We start from the raw sequence: 5104 nt of genomic DNA on the forward strand, positions 1-5104 counted from the left end.
AAACCTATTCATAATTGATATACACCTGATTGATAAATCAGGGAATGACATTTCAGAAACATTGTCTGCATCTGAGGATAGTTGTGAGGAGCAAATACATTAATACAGGTGAAGCGTTTGGAATAGTAACTGAGGCTCAGCAAGTGTTGGCTACTAGTAGAGTAAGCGGGTATACAACCCAAGAAAACCCTCACTCCCTTCTCACTATTCTTATCTGGGAGAACTTAGGCGAAGTGAGTATTAGACTTATCAGGAGGTTTCAAGCAGTAGTAGCAGATAACTTATTTTAAATTACGATTTAATTATTTTATACCCCATTTTGTTCAATAATTGATGTAAGGTGCTTCACAGAGAAAAACATGCAACAAACCAATCAAATGAAAGTAAAAATATGTGTCAGGGGAAATTAATATTAAAATAGAAAGTAAGGAGGTTGAAAAAAATAGACTATAGAGCTGAATGATATATGACCCAATAATGCAATAGTAGGTAAACTACAAATTTGGCTCGGAGGTTCCTAATGACATCAGTGAAAGGGAGTATTGTTCAATAGGATTAATTTAATGAGTGCTTATTAAAAGTCTGTTATATGCCAGGCACTGTGCTAGGCTCTAAAGACATAATGGTCAGGAAACCAGATATGTTCCCTGTGCTGTAGAGCTCATAGTTAAAAGAGAAAAATAGATGTTAAATAAACACACACAAACACACACACACACACACTGGCGCGAGGGCACACACACACACACACAGTTTTCAATGTAAAAGAGAAGAAAAAAAATGTATGTTCTTTAAGGAAAGCAAAGCTTTTCCTGGCATTTAACTCTAAATAAGATTTCTCACTTGGAGCAGTTCCAACCCAAGCCCTGGTGGTCAAGCTGGACCACAAGGCTGCAAATCTCTGGTCCTGACTTACTTCCCATGGAGCTACTTCTTGTCTCTGCTACTGGGTTCCTGGTGTTTTGGCTGGGAAGAGAGATAAAAATTCAGCCATCAGCTCTCCCCTGACTAGATTCTGTTCTGATTACTTCACAAAATGCTAACGTTTCAAACATTCTTAGCCATGATAGAAACCTTAGGAGAAAACAAAACTACTGAGAAAAAATTTTATATTGAAAGCATTGCATGTTTTGTTGACATAGAATAAAACAAATTCCTTTAATCTTATTCAAATTTATTTTTTATAAGCCTTTGGTGAATTTCTGAAAAACACATTCTTTAGGAAATAGGGCTTTCCCGGTCTTGAGAATTTTGCTGTTTTCTGAGTTAAGTAAGACCTTACGGAACTGAATCTGCCTTGGTTACTTGACACTTAGAGTGAAAAACATACAGTTACTGTTGAGCTGACTGCAACTCACGGCGACCCCATGTGGATCAGAGTAGGACTGTGCTCCACAGGGTTTTCAATGGCTGATTTTTCGGAAGTGGATCGCCAGGCCTTTCCTTCAAGGTGCCTCTGAGTGGACTTGAACCTCCAACCTTTCAGTCAGTGAGTATCCAAGAGCGTTAACCATTTGCACCAGCCAGGGTCTCCAGCAAAAGTGAAGTATTATATATTTTCTAGAAAACTCAAATTGACTCCATCAAGTACTAGGACTTCAAATTCGTTCGGTAATTTGTCTACAATGCCTTTTTTGGTAATGCAGAATCATAATTACGAACATCTGTTGTGATACCAGGTAGTAATGCACTTCTGACTTTAAGTTGTTCTTTCCTTAAAGTCAAGTTGAACTTTTCTTCTTCACTGCTCCTGCACCTACATCTATTAACACCCCTTTATAGTTTGCTACTTCTAATTTACTTAAGACTGTTAAACGATTGCCTAGAATTGTATATAAATTAAGATCCAATAAGATCTGAGTGAGGTAGGATCAGTCAGGGGCTTTGCAACAAACTGTTTTCCTCTGAAGGTTCTAAAACCCCGTTTCCTCATTTCTAAATTTAAGATTATCTTCCTGAAGGAAGGCGTTTCTTCGAGTCTTACATCCAGGTGATGGAGTTGATGCATAGCTTGAGGAATATTTTTGAGAGTCAGTGTAAAAGGCTGGTTCTACTTCATCTAATGTGTGTGAGTCCTTGGCTCATTGTGTTGAACCTTCGAGAGTGAAACTTGGGTTACTACAAAACTCACAAAGGCTTTGGTAGGAACTGTACACAGGGCAAGATTATGGGCAACAAATGAGATTGGGAAAATTTATGGAGCACCAGTTAGATGTAGGGCTCAGTGTTGGTCTGGCAATTTGAGGGAGTTTTTGTCACCAAAAGGGATCTGTAGTTTTGTGGGATTTTGAATGGAAGAAGAATAGTCAACAAGACTCAAAGCAGAGTAGAAGCACTCTGGTAGCATGTGTTCCACAGCTGAAGGAGTCCCTGTGGTGCAAAGGGTCAAGCACCGGGCTACTTCTGCAAGGTTGGAGGTTTGAACCCACCAGAGGCCCTTGGAAGAAAGCCTTGGGAATCTGCAGTTCTACTCTGCACACACGGGGTCACCATGAGTCAGAATCGACTCAATGGCAACTGGCTTGGTTTTTGGTACCACAAACTGAAAAGAGAAAATGAAGCTCAACATGGTCCTTGCACAAGAAGGACACACAAATTCATGAAGCAGTTTATATTTTTTAACTAAGCAAATGAGAGAAAAAAAATGTAATTATTAACTCTAGGAAAGACAAAAATAATTATACAAGAATGTAAATATAATCATAGTATATTATGTGACTTAGCAACGAACAGTATTTACATAATCATAATAACTAAAATACTGAAAATGGATGAACCTAAAAATTTATTTATTTTTAATTGTATTGGGAGGATGAGAGAGGTGAAGTGTGTTCAAGAGAAATAAACTCCTCCTCTACCATAATAAGTCAGTACATAATGCCTAAAATTCATGATCCAAGTGGTAACAGCATATTTATATTATGTAAAGATTTTTTTTTTTTTTCTTTTTAAAGATGTGGAGTAAATTAGAGAGAAAAGCACTACTGAAGGAGACATCTGTGGATGCTTCTGGGTGGGGTGGGAAAGGAAGGGAGCTTCTCTTTTTAGTGATAAGTTTTTTAGACTATTTGAATTTTGAACTCTGATAAATTTTGAAGCTAAAAAATTAACTTGAAAATGCATTTCAGACGGAACAAAAAAAGGAATTGAAGAGCAAAAGATCAAGAGGGAACGATTCCTTGGGAGCGGCAGTTGACAAAGCAAATTAGAGAATATACTTAGTGAGGATCAGATGAAACACGGGAGATAAAAGGCTGGGGACCAAGAGGTCCCAGGGAGGCATTCCAAAGAGAAAGGCTGCGACCAGGAAGTCCATACACTCACAGCTGCTTCCAGGACCCGGTGCTCACCCAACAACAAAGCCACTTCTGTCTGGGGAAACCACAGCAAGGCAGGGCAGGGAGCAAAAGAGTCTTTAATTGGGGTGGCAAGAAAGTGGATCTGTGAACTTCCCAAATGTCTCCCACAGGCTGGGGCACACTTTTCTGTCCCTCACTTCTCTGCCCACCAATTTATGGCCATGCTTTCCAGGGTTTCTCAACAGGCAGAGTTAGTCTTTGGGTATCTTTCCCAGTTCTGGGTCTTGAGCCATCTTTCTGCTCTATCCTGAGCCCCTGTCCCATGTTCCAACCTCAAACACCTCCCCATCAAAATATTCATCTGGGTTCCACTTTCTTAAAACCACCAAAGTGACTGTCCAACTAATTTAATGCCTTCACCATCTCTATTAACACTTACAATTTAATAGTGGCCTCCAGAGCTTCAACTCGAGGTATTATTTATTTGGGAGAGTTGGGCACTCAGCAGTCCAGAGGGTAGGGACTTTGGGTTGGATTCCTCCTGGTTTCCTCAGCTTGCACTGTGTAACTATCTGTGCCTTAGGCTGGCCACAGTGCTCCCACTGAAAGCTCTTTTGTATTGGTCTTGCCGCACTTCTATAACTCTCCTCAGAATTTAGAGAAAGCAATCTATTCTGCAGTCTGTGTTGTGCTTGTTGATAGGTAATTTTTCCAAGACAGGGCATGTGTGTGTTCATTGTCTTTTTAACTGATTCATGACCTTCTTGAGGATTGGTATTCTGTTGTCAAATGACGTGATATATTCCATTTACTATCTGAATGTGTTCTCGTTAGCTAATTTCTGAAGCCTTGACTAAAATGGTAGCAGATCCCTTTGACTAAGAAACTCATTCCAGTCACAAGGTGAAAGGAAGATATCAGTCTTGAACCTGTAGGAAATAGAGCCAAGAGAAAAGATGAGGACCTCTCTGCAGTGGAATTTTCTAGAGCTAGAAGAAGGCAGGAGGCCAGGACCACTGAGCTCAGCAAAAGTTGCTACCTAGCAGGGAGTATTTTCTACAGTGTGGAAGTCAGATTCTCCAGTGAGGGTCGGGAACCCACATGGAATTATAGGGACTGAGTCATTCTTAAATATTCTTCTTTGATTTGGGGTGTTAAGGGGGAAAAGTATTGAGAAAAAAAATTTTTTTTTTAGTATTGAGAAATGGCCTGTTAAATACCTGCAATTCTCAAAACCTCATGACATGCACAGAGCAGGGTTGTTATGACACTGTGGATAAATCCACCTAAATATTTTTGAACCTATATTCTGTTTTTTCTGGTGATTTCAAAATACCAGAGATGTTAACGACTTGTCTCCTTAAATGGACCCAGATATAAAAATGATTAGATTATTTACATGCAAGGAAGAGCTCTGAGTGAATTAGAAATAGCCAGATGTGGCAATTATAGGACTTGGGTTTGTTTGTTTGCTTTTAAACATTATTGTATTTTTTAAACAAAAAACACACTCTCTTTTTATATAAAGTACAGAAAAACAAAAAGAAGAAAATAAAAATGCCATGATAAAAGTTGAAATTTTATTAAAGGGTTAATGGAAATAACTTGTTGAATATTTTCAGACTTTTACATTTAAAGATATATATGTACATAGGCAAACACATCTTAAAACATAAACAGGATCACAGTACAAATTGTTCAGGAACTTGCTTTTTTACTTAATACGTTACAACTATTTTTCCATATTAATAAATATTTTATCATTTCTAAAGTCTAGGTGCATTCTGTTGTACATATGTGCCAAA

The 5104-nt window shown here is 38.5% G+C and overlaps 1 pseudogene; it reads left to right on the forward strand.

Moving 5' to 3' along the window:
* The first annotated feature begins 2523 nt into the window (after window positions 1-2523).
* On the forward strand, window positions 2524-2619 carry LOC126060071 (uncharacterized; annotated as a pseudogene).
* Window positions 2620-5104: the final 2485 nt, after the last annotated feature.

This window comes from Elephas maximus, chromosome 16, assembly GCF_024166365.1.
Source record: "Elephas maximus indicus isolate mEleMax1 chromosome 16, mEleMax1 primary haplotype, whole genome shotgun sequence".
Lineage (NCBI taxonomy): Eukaryota > Metazoa > Chordata > Mammalia > Proboscidea > Elephantidae > Elephas > Elephas maximus.